Source organism: Dermacentor silvarum, chromosome 7, assembly GCF_013339745.2.
Source record: "Dermacentor silvarum isolate Dsil-2018 chromosome 7, BIME_Dsil_1.4, whole genome shotgun sequence".
Classification (NCBI taxonomy): domain Eukaryota; kingdom Metazoa; phylum Arthropoda; class Arachnida; order Ixodida; family Ixodidae; genus Dermacentor; species Dermacentor silvarum.
Window position 1 is genome coordinate 14,356,373 of NC_051160.1, and position 25,944 is coordinate 14,382,316.

The 25,944-nt window shown below is 50.4% G+C and overlaps 1 protein-coding gene across 1 annotated transcript in view; it reads right to left on the minus strand.

The window, feature by feature from the left end:
* The window catches only part of LOC119458584 (uncharacterized), a 360,297-nt gene extending 334,719 nt beyond the window's left edge, over positions 1-25,578 (minus strand). Inside the window, exon 1 of the mRNA XM_049670231.1 lies at positions 25,545-25,578. The gene's annotated coding sequence lies outside the window, so the exon portion shown is untranslated. The remainder of the gene's footprint in view (positions 1-25,544) is intronic.
* Between the last annotated feature and the right edge of the window lie 366 nt (positions 25,579-25,944).

Sequence of the window (25,944 nt, forward strand, 5' to 3'; positions counted from 1 at the left end):
CGAGGTGGACTTTACAGACCGTGAGAAAACCGCTTTTGTCACGTCAGATGGATGATACGAATTTAAAGCTTTGCCCTTTGTTTGTGCTCTGCTCCTGCTACTCTCCAAAGGCTCATGGATACTGTGCTTTCGGGGCTGAAGTGGAAAACCTGCTTGGTCTATCTTGACGACGTCATTGTGTTTTCTTCAACATTTGACGAGCACCTACAACGACTCAAAGCGGTTCTGCAAGCCATCCGGTCGACGGGCCTCTTGCTGACGCCAGAAAAATGTCACTTTTGCTTTGAAGAACTGCTGTTTCTTCGTCACGTCGTCAGTCATGCTGGTGTTCGTCCTGGTCCTGAAAAAGAACTGCCGCCGTCGCACATTTCCCCATACCGTCCGATAAGAAAGTTGTCAGGCGCTTTCTAGGCCTCTATGCGTATTGTCGCCGGTTTATAGCAGATTTTGTACGAATTGCGTCGCCATTAACTCGCCTCACTAGAGACGACGTGGCATTTGTGTGGGGCAAAGCACAGAAAACTGCATATAATGAGTTGCGACAACTCCTGGAAGCGCCCGCAGTACTTGGCCACCTAAACGAAACAGCCCTACGACACTTCACACTGATTCCAGCAATGTTGGTTTGGGAGCTTGGCTTGTGCAGTTGTAGCATGACGTTGAAAGGGTTATTGCCTATTCAAGCAGAACGCTGTCGTGCACAGCAGCCAATTACAGGCCGGAATGGCTCTGTTGGGCCCGCTTCCTGCGTCTAGTGCAGGAAACCGCTATGTTATTGTCGCGACCGATTATCTTACTCGCTACGCCGAAACAAAGGCGCTGCAGCAAGGCACAGCAGCATAGGTGTCACGCTTTTTCATAGAGAATGTTGTGCTGAGACATGGTGCACCAACTGTTGTTATTATAGACAGAGGAACCGCATTTACGGCAGCGCTTTTCGATATTATCCTGATGCGCAGTGGAACTACTCACCGCAAGACGACAGCCTACCATCCACAAACCAACGGACTCCCAGAGCAGCTAAACAAAACTCTTGAAGACATGCTGTCAATGTATGTGGATGTAGACCACAAAAATTGGAACGAGATCCTGCCTTATATAACGTTTGCTTACAACACCGCTAAGCAAGAAACAACACGCATGACTCCGTTCCGCCTCGTTCACGGACGAGAAGTGAGAACAATTTTGGATGCCATGCTCCCACATGAATACGATGGCGCTGACACGAATGCAGATACGTTTTCGCGACGCGCCAAATAAGCTAGACAGCCCGCACGCGTGCGGACCTGCCAGGAGCACGAGTATACGACGCAGGCCACTCCAACACTCGCCATAGACCAAGAACTACAAAACCGGCGGCAGAGTGTGGATGTGGACGCACATCCGAAGACAGGGACAATCCTAAAAGCTGTTAAGGCGATCCTTCGAACCATATCGAGTACTACGATGCCTAAGTGACGTCACCTATGAGGTCGTCCCAGAGAGCCCCTATTGCACGAGGTGCCGCCAGCATCGGTCTGAAGTTGTGCACGTGGTACGCATGAAACCGCACATACTTTCCACCAGTACTTTCCACCAGTGATCTCCTCCAGCATCGGGGCGATCCTTCTCTTGAGAGGGAGGCAAATGCCACGTCTCTTCCATATCGACGACAAAGACAAGGATGGGAGCTTTCGTAAGCTTTGTCTAGTGCGTTGGCCTAGGAGAGATTAGAAGACAAAGAGGATGTCTCTAGGCTACATTACTTAACAAGCTGGTTTTGTAATACGTGTCTTCGTCTCCTATTATCGTTGCACGTGATAATATACACGCGCAGCAAAATATATTGTCTCCTCACTTTCTCTTAAACTGCAGGAAGCAATTATCACTATGGCACTATGGTATTCGTACTAAATATTGAATTACCGATTTCGAATTTTATGCTTCTATATTGCAGTGTTAAATAAACAAATGAATCAAGCAAATACGATTGCTATACGTTTCTTTACACAAAAGTAAGAACAGAGCCAACCATCTTTCTTTAAAGAAGCTTTCTTTAAACGAAAATAATAACAGAGCCTACCAACTTTCTTTAACCTTTCTTTAAACAAACTTTCTTCAAACGAACGTACGAACGGAGCTTACCAACTTGCTTTAAACTTTCTTTTAACAAAATTTCTTCAAAGCAAAGTAAATATAGAGCCTAGCAAGATTAGAACATGGCAACGCGGTTCAACCAAGTTTGTCGAGCGATAACCCGGTTTTGCTTGCTTTGGGAAAGGATACAGAAGCTGCTCGGCGCCGTCAGCAGCTACGGCATCTACAATTGCACCACAAGACAACACACAGACGCTGCTCGGCGCAGCTGCAGCAGCGAACGAATTGACCTTGATGCTGCGTCTCGCTTGAACACGAACTTAGCGTCGAAAGCACATAGGATACGACGTTACCAGCACTCGGCGCACTTCCACCAAAGGTAGTTGGTTCGAGTGCCTGAATTAACTCCACCTTAATTACCACGATGACGACGGAGACCCGCGCACCATCGAAATTGTTGCATGAGCGTCGCTTGCTTGACCCGCGCACCATCAGAATTGTTTTGCGAGCGTTCCGCCGGTAGTGGCTGGCTAAGTTCCAGTTTGACCTTGGCTGAACGTGAAGGTCAGATTTACGGAACCAGGCGTTTTCTGGGTTTGTACCGGGGGGGGGGGGGGGGAGTATTCTGTAAGAGTCCACCTAGTGGACTGTCCATTTCGGCGGCCGCTGATTGGATGCAGCTGCACGAACGAGAAGGAGACTGGCTGGAGGAACCTGTTTCCTCCTCACTCGTGCAGCTACAGCCAAGCAGCGACAGCCGAAATGGACAGTCCACAAGGGGGATTCTTAAATAATATCCCCCCCCCCCTTCCCTGCAGTAGTAGAGCTATCGCTCTAAAATATCTGGAAGGCTTGAGGCGGATAGTGTAGTGCATGTGTTAAGGTAACTGTTTAGCTTGTTCAGTAGAGTAATCACGAGATGAATGAACTGGTCAGAATAATTTGTGCGATGAGGTATGATGTGCAATTTTTTGGGCATCCGAGTACGGGCGTTGAGAGGACGCTCTGTTAACTGTGAGAGGCATAAAAAATGCTTAATCAGACTGTTTAAGAATAAACCATTTTCTGGTGCTTTAGCGGCTGTGACTCATGGTTTCTTTCGAGTATGTATTTGGAGCTGAAATAGCCTCTCCTCCTTACGAGGCGTTTCTTTTTTAGCGTTGAATAGACTCCGACTATGAACCTCCCATGAATGTTACCTATACTGGCTCCGCTAATAAAAATAAAGTAAGATGATCCACGCACTCTTCATGTTATCACCTGAGAGAAATAATCAGAATGCATTTCGGGATTCTCTGAAATGATTATCTTCTAAAACACGATCATGCTGAGTGGCCTCAAGTTTTCCGGGAAGCGCCATACATGTGAGACATCGGCGATGGTCACACGAAGATTTGTACTTTTGTATTCATTCACAGTTCTCTTAATGACCAATAGTCAAGGGTAATGCACGTTGCACAGTTCGAGTGCACGTTGCACAAATCGAGTGCAAGTGCAGTCTATCAGCTATACATACGTCGATCACTCAGCTTTGGTGAAGACCGGATGTGTAAGCTCTAGAACATCTGCTCAGATCATCAGTTGTTAATGCCTACTGCTTTGAAAACCACAATGAACCATTTTGGTGGACGTTTTTCATTCCTACGAATATGTAACATTTTATTGTCTTTGTGCTAAAAGGAGAGTTCGGAAAAAATAGGCGTGGCTTTGCTATCGCAAACACCAATCAGGCGCGGATCCAGGGGGGATGTCCGGATGTCCTGACCCCCCCCCCCCTCAGATTTCTGCATCGCCCCCTCGCTGACAGGGAGATGACCCTGTCACAAAAAAAAAAAAAAAATATATGGCCACCAGCATTCTTCAAAAGTATTTTTCGCGAGCACCAGTGGTATCAGCCATGTAGAAGTTAAGCTAGCTCGCTCACAAGCTTAGTTGTATTCCGTAGGAGTGTGGTGTCGTGAAGTTGCCGTAGTTATTTTTTCTCATGAACACCTTGGACCTCCTGGCGCCTGCCGTGCCTTACTCGTCCCGTCGGTGGCGTCGAATGAACGAGGGGACGTCCCTTTTGCCAAACACGCCGAGGTCCGCTCGAGTGCCTTCGCGCCTGATTAACTTAGTTTCCCCTTGGGGTGTCAACGGTTGCCTCATTGGCTGTCATCGGTTCCGCAACCAACCTGCTTAATGAAAGAGATCTCTTGCTGAAGTGTTCATATATAAATAATAACAACTAACAGCTAAACTAAGAACTACGCATAGGCAACTTTTTTTAACTGTAGCACTCATTGTGATCACAGTTACACGTTGACAATATCCAGTACGAGCACAGTACCGTTCGTACGCTACAAGTTTTTCATTGTAACATCGCAGTTTTATTGTCGTACACTAAGCATAGGAGGCTCAAGCCCACCGGATCCGTTTATCTGAGTGGGCGTTCTCGCGGAGCGGAGCGAAGCCTCGAGCCGCGGCTGCGAAGTGGGGGAGCGTGACGTCAGCGGCCAACGCCAGCGCGCGGGCCTATAGATGGCGTCGCGTGGTTAGAGAAACAGGAGCAGATGCGCGCCTTGTATAATAGGATGACGTCGCGTGGGAAACAAAACATGAAGACGCTGGCTCGCGCTCTCGCCTACTAGGCCACATCGTTATTCTTGTAGGTGGCGTCGTGAGTCTTCATACGCGGTGATTCACATATCGTAAACAACCAGCGTAGTGGTTGCTGCGTTGGAGCGGACCGTTACGCCCGTATTCAAGAACGTTCCTCTAGTCAACACACCACCACGACTCAAGAGAGAAGATGGCACCGCCATCCCTCCACAGAAGTGGTCACTGAGCTTCATGATCATTCACGGGAATTCATGAGAATTGTCGCGTCTTTATTCTCGATTATTCTGCGCACTACGACAACTGAAATTTGGAGTCTGATATCTCGGAGCATGGACACGCTAGAATAATTCTTCCGACTGATACTGTGTAGAAACTCGACTGTCTCTAAGTTTTCAATACAAACATACTCACTTACTGCAGTCAACAAAAATAATTGTTCAATTTTAGTTAATTGGGCTGCTCACAGCGATAATTATCATCTCACTTTGTGCCCCCCTAGCCACATAACTTATTTGCACAGGTGGTCTTCGCGTGCCTCCCAGTGCCTAACTTTAAGAAAACTATAAAGCTTAGTTTTGAACACCCTGTATTATCAGGCGCAGCCGCCAAGCACATGGCTGTATTGGGTAACGTCCTTTTCCTATAAGCTCGGAGAAACCGATACCTGGCTTCGCTACAGGTCTTCTTCCTCTTTCTGGGGTTTTACGTGCCAAAACCAGTTCTGATTATGAGGCACGCCGTAGTGGAAGGCTCCGGATTAATTTTGACCACCTGGGGTTCTTTAACCTGCACTACAACGCAAGAACACGGGCGTTTTTGCATTTCGCCTCCATCGAAATGCGGCCGCCGCGGCCGGTATTTGATCCCGCGATCTCGTGCTCAACGCCTGAGCTGACTGAGCCACCACGGAGGGCTACAGGTGTTGCTTTAGCCGTATAAAACGCGGGTTTATCGTGAGCAGAAACGGTGCAGTTCGGTAAATGAGAAAGGCTACTATCATCATCATCATTGACAGAAGCTGACCCCCCCCCCCCCCCTCAGAAAAAACCTGGATCCGCCCCTGACACCAATGACTAGCGGAGCTGAGGAGAAGCCTCAGCAAAGTTGTGCAAAGCTGGGCGAAGAAGAGCGAAGGCACAGTGGTTCGGTTCTGGGGGGTCGTTTGAAGGTGGATTATCTCTCGGAGGAACTCGTGTTGCTCTTTGTTGGTAATTCGAATCTTGTCGTTGAACCTGCCCGTGCCCATGATGTCCTGTCGTTTCTTGACTAGTGCACAAGGTCCAACTTCGGTCAACGCCCTGTTTAATTCGGGATCTCCAACCAGATCTGCGTCTTGATCGATGTCGATTCGCACTGCACTGCTATCTTCACTCACGTTAGTCACGTCGTCATCCTTCTGTCTATCTAGTTTCTTGGCAAGCTCGTACATCTCGTCACACTTGTCGGTGAACTCGTAGGCGTTGCCGTCAAGAACTTTCACTGCTTCACTACGGAATAGAACTAAGAGGCGCGAGAAGGGGCCCGCCGATGTGAAAGCGCGCCTGTTACTAGCAGCGCTGACGTCATTATTAATGTCATACCACGTGCGCTCGGCGCGGCTGTGCATTGGCACCGCTCCCGCTCAACTCCGCCCTGCCACCTGTGCCGCCTGTCCTCCTCTCCACTCACCTCCCTCCTCTGGCCTCACCACAAGGCAGCCCCCCCCGGACGGCCACCCACACCGGCCCCACGGAAGCAACGAAGCCAGCCGCCAGCCACCCCTGGGAGCGAGCCCACCACAGCCCCAGCATCACTGGCAATGCCTGGCCCGGACCCTCGGGACCAGATCATTGCCAGCCTGCAGCTCGCCCTGAAGGCCATCGGGGAGATGCTGCCTGCCGAGAGCCCCCTCCGAGCCATCTGCCTGCAGGCAGTGGCAGTCCCGACCACAGTCAACCAGCATGGCTGATCCCTCACCAGCCACAGCTGGGAAATGCCGTCGCCGCCCGAGTGTTCTCCAATGGAACACCAACTCACTGCGGCGGCGGCATGCAGAGCTGTGCGCGCACCTCCTGCGGTGTGATTTCGACGTCCTCGCACTGCAGGAGGTGTACACTGTGGCCGAGGACCTGCGGCTGCCGGGATACACGGGCTACTCTGGCGCCACCACCTGCTCGACGCAGAGCTGCACGGACGCTCCCTGCCTGCAGGGTGCCCACAAGAAGGGGAAGCCGAGGACTGCCATCTACGTCCGCAGCAGCCTGACCCACTCGGTGACCCCAGTCTCGGACGTCGTAGGCGGCGCCATGGAGTGCTGTGCTGTCACGGTACGCCTTGACAGACAGGACACGACTGTGGCGAGCGTCTACGTTCGTCCTGGACAACAGTGGGACCCCTCCAGCCTGGTGCGGCTTGCAGCACGCCTCGGCGGACATGCAGTCCTGTGCGGTGACTTCAACGCCCACCACACCGACTGGGGCAGCCGCAGGTGCACCCGCCGAGGCAGGGACCTCTGCAACGCCATCAGCCGAGCAGGCCTGGTGGTACTCAACAAAGGAGGACCCACGTACGTCCGCCGTGGGGTGAGCACAGCCATCGACCTCTCCCTCACCACCGAGCAGCGCTCCTATGACTGGGCTACAACTCCCGACACTTGGGGATCTGATCACTTCCCCATCTTGATCACCCCCGGGTGTGGGAGAAGGCCGAGGTCACGAACATACCACGTCACAGACTGGTCCCTGTTCAGGAAGCGCTGCAGTGAGTTGGAAGATGGCTGTGACCTCCTGAGTGCCATCATGGAGTGCGCCCAGGCAGCCACAGTCCAGTGCTCTGCTCTGCCCGATACTCCTGCCCCGGATCTGCTCCTGCTCAACCTCCGTGCGTCCAGGCGACGCGTGGAGCGCCGAGCAATCCGGACGGGCAATGCAGAGCACTGGACCGAATACAGGAGAGCGGATGCCCGCTGCAGACGACAGGCCAGGCGCAGAAGGAGCCAGAGCTGGGGGAGCCTCTGCGCCACCATCGAGAACCGCTCCAAGGGCCCCCTGGCCTGGCGCCTCCTAAAGTCCCTGACCGGCAGGAAGGTCAACCGCCACCCCGTCCTCGCGGTGGCTATCTCGCTGGGCATCAGCGAGGCGGCCCTGGCGGAGTTGCTAGCGGACCACTTCGCCCCCCCGGCTGCCCTCGCTGCGGCCATCCTGCCGGTCGGACTTCCCCCTGCCAACCCGCCTACCTGCCTGCTGGAGCTGCATCCGGAGTGGGCGACCAGCCAGATCGCGGCCATCTGCCAGGATCCACTGACTCTCCACGAGCTGCAGATGGCCCTGAGGAGGGGCAAGCGTCGCAGTGCACCGGGAGCAGACGGAGTGACACTCCAGATGCTCCGCAACCTGGCCACCAGTGAGCAACGACGCCTGCTCGACTGCTACAACAACATCTGGTGGTCAGGACAGGTGCCGGAGGCCTGGCGCACAGCCATCGTGGCCCCCATTCTGAAGAGCAATAAGCCGGCTAACGAGCTGTCCTCATACCGACCGGTCTCTCTCACCTCCGCTGCCTGCAAGGTGATGGAGGCCATTGCTCTGGCACGGCTCGAATGGGTGGCCCGCGCCTGCGGGTTCCTCGCGGACCAGCAGACAGGCTTCCGGCGCCGAAGGTGCACTGCGGACTCCATCGCAGACGTCGTCTCCACCCTGGAGGACGCCAGGGCCAGCGGAGACCTCGCCATGCTCCTCCTCATCGACGTCAAGGGGGCGTTCGATGGCCTCCCACATGCGGTCGTCCAGCAGGCTCTGGACCTCCTGGGCATTGGCGGCAACCTGCGGCGGTTCCTGTCATCGTTCCTGAACGACCGCACCCTCAGGGTCCGCGTGGGCCATGCAAGGAGCACTCCCCGTCCGGTCGCAGCAGGCGTACCACAAGGGTCAGTGGTGAGCCCGTTTCTCTTCAACCTCGCCCTGGCCCGGTTGCCTGCTGCACTGCCGACCGACCCTCACTACAAGGTGGAGTGCTCCATCTACGCGGATGACATCGCCCTGTGGGTGCGGGGACCGCCACAGTCAAGCCGCCACGTGTGCCTGGCCCTCCAGAGAGCCCTGGACACCACGGCCGCCTACCTGGGAAGCATCGGACTCTCGGTTTCGACGGGGAAGACGGTGGCCCTCCTCGTCCACCCGAGAGCAGCGGCACGGCGCTCAGCTCCCCGGCTGCAGCTGGAAGGCGTGCGCATCCCATGGAGTACGACTGTGTCGTACCTTGGGCTGCGCATCGACCACCGGCTAACCTGGCTACCGGCAGTCGGGGCCATGCAGACCCAGACCATCAGGGTCCGCAAGGCCGTGTCGCAGCTCCTTGCCCATGGAGAGGGCTGCTCGGTGAAGTGGGCCCTGCGGCTCTACGAGGCGGCGGCCACATCACGCCTGCGGTACGCCCTCCCGCTGGTGGCGCTGCCGCCACGCCGCCTCGAAAAGTTGGAGCTGCAGCACCGGGCGGCCATCCGACTCTGCCTGGGCGTCCCCCGGAGCTCCCAGATTGCCGCTACCCTTGCGGAGGCTGGAGCATGGCCCCTGTCGCTCCTCTTCCTGCAGCAGGGGCTGAGGCACGTCGACCGCCTCCACCATGCTCCTGATGGCAGAGGCCTGCTGCGTCGCCTCCAGTCCCGGCCTTCCTCAAGGATGGGTCAGCTGTGCCGCCTCTACGAGGAGGTGGTTGGCAACCCACCGCCGAATGCGGTACAGCTGCCCCCACCGCAGAGGCCTCCTGTCCCCATCGCCACGGAGCTGCCCGGGATTTCGAAGAGGCGCTCACCCGCTTGCGCCCTGCAGCAGACGGCCGCCTGCCTCCTGGACGAGACCCTCGGAGACCACCTCCTGGTGTACGTCGACGGTTCGGTGGTACCGGAAACCGGCTCTGCCACGGCGGCCTGCACGGCACCAGCCCTGCAGAAGAGCAGGCAGTGTCGACTGCCCAGACACGCCAGCTCGACTGCAGCGGAGGTGGCAGGCCTCCACCTGGCCGTCGACCTACTCTCTGAGGAGCTTCCTGGGGTACCAGCGGCCATCCTCTGCGACTCCAGGGCAGCCCTCCTCGGCCTGCAGAGGCCAGAAAGCGCCAGCCTTGGAGTCGCACTGCTGTCTACCCGGCTGACAGCGCTGCAGGACGCAGGCCACCCGGTGTCCCTGCACTGGATCCCCGCCCACGTAGGGATCCCGGGCAACGAGGCAGCCGACACCCTGGCGAAGGACGCCCACCACACCACTGTGCCCCTCAGTCGGGCCGTGACGGAGGGCGACTTCACAGGACTGAGGCTGCGGCGACACCTGGCGACCCACCACCCAGACAAACGGGTGGCACTGGGATGCCCCCCACGACCACTCCCCCAGCGAGGCCTGGCTCGCAGGGAGACCTCGCTCCTTCTCCGGCTCCGCATCGGCTGCAGCTGGACGGCAGCACGCAGCTACCGACTGGGACGAGCGACGTCCCCGGCCTGCAGCTCCTGCGGGGAGCCGGAGACGATCGAACATCTCCTGCTGGCCTGCCCGGCGTACCTCCAGCAGCGGGGCCCACTCCTGCAGGAGTTCCGCCGCCTGGGCCTCCCCTGTGACAAGGAGGAAGATCTCCTCTTCCCCGGCCGACACCACCTTTCTGCACTTCGAGGCGTCGTGGAGTTCCTTGACTCGTCAGGGCTCTCCGCACGCCTCTAAGGACATTTCTACAAGCGGGAAGGCCCTACGGCCTCCCACTCCACCCCGGGCCTGACCGGCCTGGCACAACACCCCTGCAGACTCTGCAGCACACCAAGGCCTTCCATCTCGGCCTGATACGTGCCGCCTATGCCTGCCGGTTTTGCTTCGCCCAGCCATGGCGTCTCCACTCTATCCCTTCTTTCGCTCCCACTTACCCCTCCCCGTTGGCGCTGAGCCGTGCTCCCTCAAGGGCTGCAGAAGATAGCGCCAACCTTTCCCTTTCCCTCAAGAACCACTTACCACTTACCACCTCACCACACTCTCTTCCCTCTTGAGAGCTTTCCCTTTCGCTATACATTTGCCCCTCTCCCGACTTGGCTATGCTGCGAATATCGCTGCGCACGGACCAAGCTCGACTTTTAACAGCTCCGCTGTAAAAGCTGCTTAATTATGATGGCACAACATTCAATACTTTGCGGATTTAATTCATGGTTGCAGGTCGTTTAATATAAGCTGTGGATAAAATCAATATTGCACAATGCATTAAAATGTAGAGGTGTGATAAGGTAATATTGAATAAATCATAAATATTGTTAACACGAAAGTGTTTTATGCCGGGGTCCACCAAGACTTCACTGACGTATTTCCGTCACGGAAATACGTCACACGAACATACACGAACATAATACAAAGAAAGAAACCAGAAGAAAAAGTTCCACAAACATGCAAAATTTGGAAATCGAACCCACGACCTCTCGGTCCGCGACGATAGATCGCCGAGCGTTTAACCCATTGCGCCACAAACGCATTTGCAGAGAGCTACACAGACGCGCCTTATATATCTAACACTCCTCCGTGTACCCGCGCTCTTGCTCGGGGCGGTGCCGCCGCCTACGAGCAGAAAAGAGAAGTACTGCATTATGACACTAACGCGCACCGACAGTGAACGCTTCGGTGGTCTCAGCACTACGACGCCTCGACGCCAGCATTCGAAGGGACGCTGGCATCAAGAATAGAGTTACTGTATATGCTACCAAAGGTAGCAGAGTTGCGCGTCTGATTTATGAACGCCGATCGTGCCTCCATTGGCTGAACGCCATCACGTGGGTTCCAAGCAACCGTGCACTGAGGAGAAGCTGATGCTCCGGCCAGTTTCTTGTATTTCCCGACGCCGCCGCTGCAGCGAACTGGATTGACGCAAGTTAACGCTAGCCAAGTTCAAAGCGAATCTGGTCGATCTTGGCGTTCGCTGTTACGTGCGTGTCAGCTGCGGAACAACACAACGTGCGCAGCAGATCTCACAGGTGTTCAATCGTAGTTCCATCGAAATTCCACCGTAATCAGACAAAAACAGCTAATCTTGCAGTAACCAAGTGATTTCTACTTCGCTGCTGGTGTAAATTTTCGGCAGTGGCGTAATCGTGTTGCTGCCGAAAACTTACGCCAGCAGCGAAGTAAAATACACTTGGTTACTGTCGTATTAGCTGTTTTTGTCTGTTTGCGCTCTGCACCACCAGATGGCAGCACCATACAGGCCGCTCACGTTTACGGTTCCGCCAACAGGCCCCAACGCTCGGTCCGCCTGCGTTTACCCGATAACCGGACAAGCTAAACCTCTCTAATTGACCGGGTGCTCTGCTCCCAAGTGCACCAATCGCTCGGAAAGCGGAAAGTTCCGAGAAGGTGCACAGGTAAACGCACAAGTCCAAAAAACAACTAATATTATTCGCGCTCCATCTCACGCCGCGCGTTAAAAATCAGCAGTGCCTTTTTTCTTCTTGACTATTTTATCTAGTGAGCTGTTTCCATGCGCTTTGTTTGCGATTAGACGGAAAAGCGGTCCACATGCGATGGAAAAGCGCCCATGGTCGACCGACGACACGGTAGGCATGTCGCCTGCAAAAACGGAGTTCGGCTTCACCACATAGGTTTGGTTGCTTGCCAGGCAAGATGGCGGACCTACGCGCAACTCTGCTCCCGTAGGGAGCATATCATCAGCAGCCTATATTGATCATCATGATATCATGATATCATGATCATGATATCATCAGCAGCCTATATGACTCCGAGGGAGCATATACAGTAACTCTAATCAAGAAGCACTACCAACGCCACCTAGGTGGCGTTCACCGTACTCAGCACAGCGGAGCGTGGCCTCCGCAATTAGCTCTGAAAATGTTTCTGAAGTTGATCGCGGAGGCTGCAATTACGACGCGCTGTACGCGCTGATTTGACTCGGTGACGATTCAGTTACGTGCTTTGTCTTGCGCGTTGTATTAGTGTGTCAGTTACGTGCTTCGTCTTTCGCGTTGTGCTAGCGTGTGCAGCGTAGTGCAGCTTCCATATGCACGACGGTTGCTCATGGTCATCGACGTTGGTAGTCGTGATGGAGGAGACGTGCCACCAGGCGTCAGCGTGGGTGCATCAACGCCTAAGGGCGCTTTAGCCACAAAACACCAATAGACATTATATATCAATGTGCAATAAACATTACACTACTTCTGTGAAGACACGTTTCACTTTCGTGTTCTATACCGATTCCTATATAAGAGGGATCAACCACATTTTTTTGTACACTTTAAGTATATTCTGAGGTGAATTTTCATTTCTTGTTGAATGTCTGCCAAATTTTCCCGGGTAGATAGCACAAGTGAATAGAGGAGGGAAGCAGAAGGCTGCAAGATGGTTTGGTTCTGCACATACCCTGCCATCGTCGCGCCGTCCTCGCGCCGTCGTCGGGACGCTATCGTGATTTCGTTGCCGCCATGCTGTTTTCGTCATGCTGCAGTCATCGTCACGCCGACACGCCCTTATCATCCCAATCGTCGTTACACCATTGTCATCACGCTGTCATGTCGACTATCACAACATGTCCACTATAGTTTGTGACGGCATCATCAAACACAATTATCGACTTCAGCAACATATTTCGAAAGTATTGCAAATGAGGCGATTTGATTTCTGCTGTGCGTATAAGCTAACCTCTTACTTTGACAATCGTCTTGGTTGATTTCTGCAACAATGTTTGGAGTACAATTTTATGAGTATCAATTGAATTTGTGAGAGCCACGTACAGTTTGTTACATATACTGCACGCTTGGCCAAGGTCGTTTTACACAAATTTACAAATAAATTTATTTGTAGCAGACGCAAACTTTAAAACGGCATTGCTTGTTATTTTATATCGCTGTCTCCTCACAGCCCATAATGCTTCATGTATAGCTCCCTGGCGGTCCACTGTCTCACGTTCACGCCACTCACTCTCAGCTTCTGCTTTCACGACGATCTTCGCGTTATTTCGCAGTCTCTGTTCAGCGAGGCTCTGAAATAAGGGTATCTGATCACACGACAATTTTATGACATCGAAGCTGTTTATGGCAGGGTCCTGTGAAACTTTCATCAGTGCGAGCAAAAACTCCGCTCTCGTAGGCCAATCCCGGAGATAGGACAGGAAGGGTCCAAGCACAATGGCACTTTCGCCTGAGGACTCCGGGTGGGGAGCTCCGGGACTTGTAACGTGCCCTTGAACTACACTTGTCACACCTGGGACCCAAAGAGGTTCAGGCACAAGGGTGAGAACAGAAGTTTTTGAAAACGTTGTTTACATACTCTGTTTCGATCATATTTGTAACTTTCCTTCAAGGAAAGCCAGTGTGTGCGTGTGTCCGTGTGGTTGCTCTGTTTGTTTATTGAAGTCTTCTCACATTGTGGTAGGTGAAAGCCACTGGGGACCTTAGCCCAAAAGGCCGACCCGCGTTGGCCATGTCTACGTTCGCACCGCCCTCTGTTTGTCGGTATTCGAAGCGCTTGCGTATCTATAGTTTCTTTTCCTTCCGCTCTCCAGTGGTGGCGGTGCCGTCGAAACGTCACGCGCGTCTAGTTTCCTCCGGCTGTTTCCTCCGGGGTGGCGGTCTCGTCGTTCACGCGAACGTATATAAACAACCATAAATACAATTTGCAACTTGTACCTCTGTGTCGTCTGCTCAACTGTTTCATGCTCGCCGAATGAAAAGCACGGACACAGAATGAACGTGAAAAGCGTGGACACAGAATGGAGGAAGAGGTCAAGGAAGTTGGCAACTAAGTACAGGATAATCTAAACTGTAAATAGACAACCAGGAGTCATCACAAAGAAAGTGAGGGAAATAGAGACAGTGAATTGGATGCAAAGAATGGAAACAAAAATTACCATGGATATTTACTAGAATGAAAAGAAAGAAATTAGAAGGGAAAATTTGTACGATAACACAAAGGGCAGTGCCTTGCTATATGAGGCTCCAACCGGTTGCCTAAGGACCAAAACATATCGGAACAAATATTCGGAACTAGATGAGACATGTGCATGCATGCTGCAGTAAAGATCCAGAAACCACTCAGCATATCCTAATGGAGTGCGAAGGGATTCATCCAGTAAGAACCGTAGGTAACGTACACCTTCCAGAAGCGCCTGGGTTTAAAGTGGACGGAAGAATCAACCAGTCAGCAGTCGAGATAAGCCAGAGACGTTTAGAGTATTAGTGGGGAAAAAAAAGCATAGAAGAGATTGATACGACCTGATCTCTTACAGTCATAGGTGGCGGTGCAAGGTAGATTTTGAGGGGAAAATATTAATGAAATGTATACAAAATCGCTAGATAAACATGTATAACATGGCTGATTGAATCAAGCAGGTTAGGTGACTATTTGTCATCGCCCCGTTTCAAAGGGGATGCCGTTAAATCATCATGATGGCGCTCCAGATGAGACCACCGGAAAATAATGGGCATCTGTCGGCGCCCAATGAAAAGATCAGAAGGTTTCAGCTTGGCGTTTGCTGTTCGTTCCGGTCGAAGCAGCGTATGCACCACGGTGTGGAGTGCGCACGGCTGATCAGCAGGAACGCTACCGCATTTGCGCATAACGCTCACGCCAGTAGCGGAAGGCCTAACGCCACCATGTCTCTCACGCAGAGCCGATTGTGCGGGGCGTGACGGTACGCGTCCACTTGGGTATAATTTGCAGCCAAATGCACTGCGCGTCACTCGCGTCTCTGGAGTCCTTACCCTTCGCGCGTGGGCCTCGCAGGCGCCGTCAATACCCTGAAAGCTTGGCGGCGGCGATGGCTTGCGTGTAAAGCCACATTGATTGTCCGTATAGTTGCTATCGGAAAAAAAATACATGCGGCACTGTCAACCATTCAAATGTGCATCTACCACTCTCCTCGCATAACAATTATTCTCACAGTGCGTCGGACCTCTCTGATTTCTTGGCGTCTTCTTATAGTGCGTAGAGCGTTCACGGTGGTGGCTTTGCTTGTTTTGCCTTTTCTGAGATTCCTTGTATTTCCGTTGTTGACGGCTACTGTTCGCTGCACCCTGTGCAGTTCTGTTAATTGGCGTTGTAGACTAAACCTTTGTCTTTGCTGGCGATTATAGATGGGATACTCTAAGAATAAGGACGCGCAGTCATTCGTTGTAATTTTCAGTTCTTGTCGTGTAATGAAACTTTATATGACGCCTGATCTACGCAATATACCCCACGTCACCCCGTTGGGTATTTCAAAATAAATTCTAAAATAAGTAATATTTGGCAAATGTCATCATTACCACGTGATTTGTGCACTGATTTCGTTTGTTTGTTTGAAATGCCAAAACCTGATGAGGTGCTCTTTAAAGGTGGTGCCCATATTACAGCGTCTGAGAAAAGATTTCCAGCCTTCATACATACCAGTTTCACACAGAGACACACAATCAAAGAAGTACTGGAACGTATTGTTACGGTGCTTATCAATGAGGACATCTTGGCACAATCCACTGGTTTCGTTATATATATATAGTATGGTGAGATTGTCGCTTTCGATATCTTCGAAAAATGGCTGGCTTGGCATCTTGCAGGCTGGGGCTTCACGGCTGGTTACAGCTTCTAGTTCGTAAGAAGAAAAACATCATAAGGTGATTTGTTTGAACAACATCACGTTCTTAGATGTTTACATTCATAGAAAAAGCTCTGGAACAACTGCTTCAGGTCTCACTCAAATGTGTTAGCAGTGAAACCGACTACTCAGTGGCCGATTCATGCGGCAATATACTAGGACATAAGGTACTTGGCGGAATTCATTGTCGAAGCACGGAAAAACACCGCCGGACTTAGGGACTCTGAAGCCCACCGTCCTCAACTAACTTAAGCTTATAAGGTATTTGTCTTTATTTATTTATTTATTTATTTATTTATTTATTTATTTATTTATTTATTTATTTATTTATTTATTATTTATTTATTTATTTATTTATTTATTTATTTATTTATTTATTTATTTATTTATTTATTTATTCCCAATACCCCTAAGGGCCCTCATGCGAGGGTATTACATAGGAGGAGGGGGGAAGCGACCCAAACACATGCATGAAAAATACAGTACTAGCGCTGGAAATACAACTAATAATATATTTTTCATCAGAAACGTGAAATAAAACTCAAACATGAAATATAATAATACATTGTTTACAGCAGAGACATGAAATAAACCTACAGTAATATAATACTGTGTAAACACAGTATTATAATGCCGCAGTAAACTAATAACGCAGTAAACGCACAGTAAATACACACATGCAGTAAATCTTGATATCTCTAGACACTTGATACACAATATGTTAATATACACCATATCATAACAACAATAACTTAACTACTAGCTCTAACCGTTTTCCTGCTACAAGGTTTGGAAAGATGGTAAGTTAACTTCAGTAGCTATGCATGATTGTATGACATTCCATTCTATAATTGTGCGAAGAATAATTGATTTTGCACAAAGAAATGAGGGACACGTTATGCGTTTTACATCGCTAACGTGGTCATTGCTCTAATCCTACTGAGCAGTTTTTTACCTACTGTACTCGCTCCTTAGTATGTCAGATCTGTAATTGCGAGTACAAATTTTCAAACACATTAAATACTTACTTCCTCAACTGCAAGGTACCTGCGATGCATCTGTGAAACTAATTTAAAAAAAAGAAGTCAGTCTATCGCGGACTCAGAAGTCGGTCAAAGCAAGGAAAGGTTCTGCAATCCCACGCCAGCAAGAACAAGGGGAACCGAGGTACTCGATTTTTACGGAGAACTGTACGAAGCCTATACGAGCACACCCCGGTACACCTCGTACCTATTGTATCCCCATAGCGCTATTTGTTTCAGTATGGCCGCATTTATCTACTTCGTTGCTTTATTTTTTTCCTGCTATATATATATATATATATATATATATATATATATATATATATATATATATATATGGCCCTAGTTTATCTGTACACCTAGGTTTTTGTATTCTTTTACCCGAAGTACTTCCTGGCCCCTGTATTGCCACTGTCTGTTGACTGTTTCCTTTGAATATAGTAAGCCCTAATTTTTAAAGCGTAATTTCAATCCTAAACCCTCACCTTACTGTCCACAGATATTAGGAATACGTTGCATATCACTGCCTGCTAGCAAGCAGCGCGATGTCGGCCGCATAAAACAAACCTGGGAGCTGCAGCTCTACTGTCCTGCCAGCCTTTCTGGATGAGATATTAAATCCGATATTGATTCCGTCTAGCACCCTTTTCATCCTCACCACTCCAGCGTTGTGAGACGCCTGGAAGAGGCCAGGGTGTTGTTCCTTCTACCCAGCAGATGTTTGGCGTGCGTGCTGTGCCGCGCCGACATGTCGCACCCGCGTATCCTTCGAACACCGTCCGAGGTGTTCAAGCGCAAAGCTAAACCTTGCTATCGGTCTCAGTGTTTCGCGCTTTGGACGATACTGGCGAGTTTTTTTATGAATATGGGCACATATATACTTAATAAAAAAGTTCAGAGCCCTTCCACTACGGTGAAGATGGAAGCCAGCGAAGCTGTGACTACGGTCGGTCTGCTGTAGTGAATAGTGCTATAGTGAATTTATATATTATCATTATCGATTACATTGAGCGTCTTCGGCATGTACGTCACAGAGCAAGAACACCGGCGTCTTGTTTTCGCTCGGCGCGATGGCTGAGTAGTGCATTTACTGCGCCAAGTCCGCCCCATCGTCATAGACTTACGTATGATCCACAGCGTTCATAGCCATGGCACACTGCACGGCATCGTCAGGATCCTGACGATGCCGGATCCCTAACCCTGACCTAACCTCGCCAAATTGAACACCGTCGCAGTCAAGCATGCCATCGGTAGTGCGAGTGGACTATCGCAGCAAGACTTCAATGACAAAGTACACGTGCTAGTTCAGAGAATCGAAAATTTAATCATCGCAAGCATGGCCGACAAGGAAGACGCCAAGATGCTGGTCAGCATTAACAGAATACAGCTCGGAGGCACTTACCACAAAGTCAAAGGCAACATACGAACCGCGGACGACGTCTCCAGAGGCTTCATCAATGGCCTAATAACCGGAACGAGCACCGCAAGAGTACCACAAGAGTAGAAGGCAAGCTAGAGCCGGCGCCATTAAACGAAGATTCAAGGAAGACCCAGACGCCCGCTACACCGATGCGGCCAAGTATCCGCATCGAAACGCGTACACTCTCAGCGTCGTAGACTCCCGAGGCTGCGAGTTAGCATCGGCAGCCGACAAATCACGGAACCCGGAAACGGCGGAAGAAGCGGCAATCCCTCTCGCCACCACCATATGTACAGACGCAGCAGTCATTTTCACCGACTGTCAGGCCACCTGTAGAAACTTATCGCGGGGCCGCATCTCGGCTGATGCACTCAAGATATTAAAATGACGTAGCACTCCGCTCCCGTATACCTGCGTATAACCTGGGTGCCCGGACGCGAGGGACTAGAGGGGAACGAAGCGACGCACGCCGCTGCCCGCGGGCACGTCAGCTTCGCTCCCCTCACCCCACACGCTCTCCGCCCCGCGGCAGAAGAGGCGGAGGCCGTACCCACTAACTATTCGGCGATATTGCAACACTACAGGCTCGAGCGCCAGGCGTACCCTCCACCGCACCCAAAACTCGGCAGAGAAGGAAGCGTGGCCCTCAGACGCCTACAAAGCCACACGTACACTACCGGAGCGATAATGCACCGCCTCTGCCCGACGCTCCACGGCCACCTCTGCCCACTCTGCAACGTTCCCGACACCCTGGCACACTTGCTCCTGGAATGCCCGTGCCATGAAGACAGCCAAATGCAACTGGAAACCGACGCGAACCGAGCTCCACAAGCAAACGAAGACCACCTAGCCGAAACGTGGGAGGCCAAGCTCACCCTCGGTGACCTGGAAGACCAACAACTCGTCGCCAGAGGGTTCCTGGACTAAGGAACCTTCTCACCTCAGGAGGATACCGGGCCTCACTCGGGACACTGTGTCATCAATAAATGTTTTTTTTTTCTCTCTCTCCAGTAAGATCCCATAAACATATACATAAGGCGGCCCGACGTTAATGGCGCCCAATAAATGAAATGAATAGTTAAGGCTCTGCGCACTGTAGGGTGGTATGCTGGTGTATTGGGTGATCTAAAGTTATAAATTTCCAGTTTAGTATAAAATTATAAGCAGCGTTGAACATGTTTTTATTCAAATACTGTCACCAATTGTGGACAATATTTCTAGAATGTCTAAAGGAAACATGATGGTAGGATGTTTGAAATAATTGAAAAAGTAATGATGAGGAATAAAAAATCTTTGTAGAAAGCTGGTGGGATGTTGACAAATTCTTCAAACGTGCTTCTATTCAATTTAAGTGGCCAATTGTTAGAACAATGTTACTAGGGTGTCTAAAGAAAGCACTAGTAAAATTGTTCATAGGAAGTTTACCGACAGCCTATGAACATGCTTCAACTTACTGAACATTCATAGGAAGTCTTAAGAAACTTGTTTCTAGACAGTAGGAAGTTGACAGACAGCCTATGAACATGGTTCAATTTAATGAACTTTAATAGCTAGGAGGCATAAATAAAGGTATTTCTAGACAGCAGGAAGTTTACAGACAGCCTATGAACACGTTTCTATTATACTGGTGGCCAATTGTTTCTAGGGTGTTACTAGGGGGTTGTTAGGAAGCCTAACGACCGTTGGAACAATTCCTATTGACTTTTGGTAGGTTCTAGTAACAATAGTCTAAAGGCGGTCTAAAAAATGTTGATATAAATTTTTATAAAGGGCTGTAGTGGATACGACTTTCTTCATAAGCACTAACGCACAATATTCACTGCTATCGTAACCAGAGGAACGAAACAAACTTCTGGATAAATTACGAATTAAAAGAAAGGACATGACAACAACTCGCTTTCAGTCTACAAAAGAGCAAATCTACCATGCGGATGATGTCTGCCGACCATTTTCAGAGGAACAGAAGGTTCCCCGGCTCGAACAATGTCGGGAGTTCCAGCCGTAGAAGGACGATGTGCTGTTTAAAATCCTACTGAACAGGAGTCCAAACAACTACGTCCTGGACTGGAAACTTTTCTAGGGGTTATAGTCGATGACTCTGTCAAATGTCGTCACCTCAAGCCGTCGCAACTAGAGAAAAATGAAGTCGTAAGAGCTGCCCCGTTGAAAGGTCCCGCCCACTGTGACGTGCTGGCCGAAGCTGTGTTTCGGGAGAATATGCTGAACTTCAGGTGAATTTAACCATACCTAGAACGGACAGGGGCGAAGTGGCGTCCACTGAACTTTAATGAAGCAATTATGGGATAAGAAATTCAATAAATATAGCACAGTATGGCGAATCATTTCGAGCAACTAGACCTCCTGATTCACACGTTCAAAAGCAGCAATCTTTAAAAGGTGCTGTTAACAAAAAGAAAACATATACCAGTGAGCAGCAGCGCCATTAGAGGAGTTGATGCAGTAAGGATGATCAGAAAATGCATCGTGGTTTCTGAAAGAAGACCAATAAAAATATTTTTTTTACAACCAACGCTCCTTACCAAAGTACCTGTTAGCCTTTTGTCGTCGTACGGGGCTGGCAAATATGCTGTGAAGCAAAGGCTCGGCCGACTATTTTTGTTTACAAAATTGAATGATAGACGTAGATACGGGATAACTTAGAAAAACAATATTTCAGACATGGATACACATAAATGATCGAACTGTGCGGCCGGTACTGTATAGTCGGGACTGTATCGAAGTTTGATTTTCCCACTATTGAACCAAAACCACGATACTCATTGCAGCTAGTTGCTTGCATCTTACATTATTCCTTCATGCGCACTGACAGTAAAACAACCGGAGATGAACACTAACACAAAGAGGTTTGCTTGTATTCGTTCAGCGTGCACCTTATACTATTTGCGGTCGTGTTGGAGGCCAATTTCTGCCGTTGCAACCAGAATGATGGAAGTTCACCGATTAGCCAACTTCCTTGTCTAAAATCTTTGTGCGTTTGTATACAGTGCACTACAGCCTCACCTTCGTGTGTTTATAGGGCACGGGAGCAGTGTGTATCCGCTCGCATTTGTCCCGTCTACTGGAGGTCGCTGTATCAATGCAATTTCTTTTTCTGAACTTAACCCCTTGTAAACCCACATCTTTTACTTTCTTCTTCTCTCCGATCTACCTGCATGTGTTGTTCACCGGTTATGACGTTGCACTGCCGAACAAGAGGTCATGGGCTCGACTTCCGATCACATTGGCGGGATGCAAAAACGCTCGTGTACCGTGCTTTGGGGTGTCACCAGGTTGGTCACCAAGGTGTTCACCAAGAACACCAGGGGGCAAAAAATATTCCGGAGCTCCCCACTATATGGCGTCCCTCCTAACCCACTGTGCGGTTTCGGGACATCAAAACCCTACAATTTATTGTCTTCTTCAATAATGTCATTAAAGCGTTGCCCTTCCTTTCACGTATACTACCGCACCTTCGCGTGTGAGGACACCCCAATCACTGCGGCGCATTATTGCTGTGCCGCCCTTGGTTGGAAGTACTTTTAAAGCCGTTAGCTTTAATTGGGAACTAACCGCGATTTATTCGTATCTAATCGTTTTCGTGAACCCAACATAGTGCTGTCTCACAGCGTGATAAAAACCGCACTGTCGTACTGGTGGTACCCTCCGGTACCATGCGGTGGTACCGCATAGTGCTACGGTAATAATGGAAGCGTTCTAACATTGTTCCCTCGTGATAGTTAGCGTTTTGAGATGCTGTTGCTGAGAAGATGCGCCTCTGGCTGAAGAAGCATACGCTGCCGTTTGAGACATTTCACAGGTTGCAAACTGGTCCTTCAAGAAGTAGCACTCCAAGTACAGGTTGGATTTCGAGTATGGGTAAAGTGAGGCGGTAAGGGATGTGCCACCCATTACACATAGTGCAACGTAATGCCACAAATAACCTCCTCCCAAAGCATGCTAACAGCACTCTTGGATAGCAGCGGAGCTTGGTTCTTCATAATTTTCTTTACAAATGTTAATTCATTCTCATTGAAATACAACTGACCCACCTACGTGTGAATGTTGCCGGCGGACACGATGAGTTTACTGGGCTATAGTTATTATGCCTTGTAGGAAGTCGTGGCCTCGGAGTCCGACGTCAAACTGAGGGTCGCACTCTTTCCTACCCTACCGGGGCGTCACACGGAGGCTTAGCGGGCCCACGCCTTAGTACGAACAGAGTTGACGAGGGTTGCTTCGTTCGTGAAGATTACGAGGTCGAGAGGTAGGGTAAACGGAACGGGTGGTTCATTTACATGGAAGAGGCAAACTTATTTACAGAACAAGGGGATCATCATCGTACTGGCCGGAGTACGGAGCGCAGTACATCGTACCATGTCAGCGCTACGACATCTCAGCAGACTACATCGTCCTGGGAGAGCACGATCTACATGACAGAGCAGATGGGAGAGAGCACTAGCTACATATCTGATCAGGTGGGAGAGCACTAGCTACAACTTTCGGGTAGAGCATAAGTGATGAGCGGCAAACGTCCGCTTAAAAGCCCAAAGTCCTCCCTAGGGCCAGGGTAACCTGCGGGCACACCTTCCTCCAACCGGAGCGTCCAAAGTTGCCGAAGGCTCTCCTTGAGGATGGGGGTGCGCATAAACACCACGGCGCCTTTATTCCCCGAAACCACTTGGAATGGTAGCCTCGGGTTCTCACGGCTCACTGTCACAGAGAACGGAGGGGACGCCCGTAGACAGGGGGTGTCACGCTTGACCCAATCTGGCGCGTCTTGGTTCCTGGGATGGTCCAGCCATTAGCGGGTTCGTCTGCCGAATGGCCTTGGCGGCTAGTTACGGCCGTGTGGAAACGTCGCACGCACTTTAACAGGAACTACTTGGTCCCAGCGTCGTGGTCGGTGGCCGGGTGACATCCATCAGCTCCGTAGCCGTCAAACGCGGCTCGCCTTGGTGTCACCGCTGGTCTGTCCGATGCGACGTACTGCGGACCCCACCATGCCGATTTGTCTCAGGAAATCATAAAAGGTTCGAAGGTCGCTTCCCCCGCTGGCCGATCGTAACAGCCTTTGCAATTTTTTTTTTCCGTCGCGCACCTGACTGCAGTTAAACCCACTTGTAGGCTCGATCGTTATCAGAAGCAAATATCTTTTGACAGGGAACACAAGCTCATTTATCGTTGTCGCACGAAGCAGTTCGCGCGCTAGAACAATTCTGAACGTCGACAGGCGCGTAAGCGAGTATTGTGCTCCTCTTCCCGTGCGTGTGCCGTCTTCTATCTTACCAGCGGAGCTGTTTAAGCTTGGCGTTGCGCCGTCCGGCGTGTAACAAAAAATGGGGGCCGATCATGGCGGTAGTGCCGAAAGGGCCCTAGCGCAATGGCACATAGGCATGTGAACTAGCGAAGCTTAGCCCGGCTAAGTCTAGCTAAGCTAGGTTGGGACTACTTAAGCTTAGTCAGTCATCGATAGCCAATCAATTGCTAATCGATAATCGATCAATAATCAATAAATTCCGGGAACTGCTGGGGATGGCTTGGTAGTGCCTAGCCTAGCCCAAATACGTGGCCAATACCTTGCGATAGCCAATTGATAGCCAATCAATAGCTAATCGATAATCGAACAATAATCAATAAATTACTGAAAATGTGGGGGATGACTTGGTAGTGGTTAGCCTAGCCCAACTACGTGGCCAATACCTTGCGATAGCAATCGAAAGCCAATCACTAGCTAGTCGATAATCATCAATAATCAGTAAATTCCGGAAAATGCTGGGGATGACTTGGTATAGTGCTTAGCGTAGCCCAAATACGTGAAATTTTGAAGAAATTTAATGGAAATCCTTCCAGAATGGACGCACTCGGGATAGGCCTTGTCGTCGATGTGCCGATTCTAGCGCGACGGCTTCCGAAGCCCAGGCGAAACGTGATCGAAGAGCCGCGGACCCCGATTTGAGAGAGCGCGACGTTGAGGCCAAACGTCAGCGTCGTCTAGCCCTCCAGGAACCCGACAAAGGTGGTGAAAGCCTCGGCAACGCTAGTGCCTATTTCCCCGGTGCGACGGCCAGGTCTCAACGCGAGTTTCTCGACCGGAACTTCGGAACCAGCTGTAGTGCGTGTTACCGGTAGTGGTTCGAGTACAACGTGGTACTCGTCAGTGCAATTCGTTCGTAGGAACACCGAAGAAACACACGACAAGCTTCGCTAACTGCCATTTCCTCGGCAGGGGAAGTGCTACTATTTGTTTTTTCCTCGTGCGGCTTTCCTCTTGTAGATTGGCGAATAGAATGCCCACGTGATTCACCTTGCCACATACAACACGTCCGGCATGTATTAACTTTTCTGTGATATATTTAGTCCGTCGTGGAAGTGGCCCGCAGTCTTGCCCCTATAAAAACGGGGTGAAGATTCTTCACAACCTAAATTAATGTTACCACCACCACCAGTTCTCTTTTATTATTACTTTTTTCACAGCGTTGAAGGGGTGTTGTGTATAGACGTGTCTGACTCCAAAGTTATGGGCGGGTCATCGTTTGCCTCCATGGCTTCCTGTTCAGCAGCAAGCGAATTGGTCAGTGAGGTGGTCAGCAATGTATTTCGAGGCCTTCAAGGCGATTTCCCGACATCACCTTAACCTATCTGGCAATCCCGGCCACGGCGGCCGCATTTCGATGGGGGCGAAATGCGAAAACACCCGTGTACTTAGATTTAGGTGCACGTTAAAGAACCCCAGGTGGTCCAAATTTCCGGAGTCCCCCACTACGACGTGCCTCATAATCAGAACTGGTTTTGGCACGTAAAACCCCATAATTTTTTAACCTATCTGGCAAACATGTGTGTTTACTTACCTGTGTATGGCCTGTTACTTCGTTGCTCCGTAACCGAAACCAGACGTTGGCTTCGTCTCGATCTGTCGCGGCTTTTTATTCTTTCAAGCCGCGCACTAGAGTGAGAGCTGAGTAACTGGAAGGTCGATTTATACTGAAATGTGTGCATTGTTCTAGGATGTTGACCTTTTTACCTGAAGCACCTTCGTTGACCGGTAGAAAGTCGGGAAAAATTCTAGTACATGTTCCTGCTAGCGTGGCCTTTAACTGTAGTTGACATTTTTAAAATGTTGGCGCCTTGAGCCCAGCTCATTTCCATTCCACTATTTCATTGGCAGATGAGTTCCTGCAGTCACCGCTCGTATGACAAGTTTAATCCATGAGCATATATAACCAATTGGCACAAATATATACCTATATG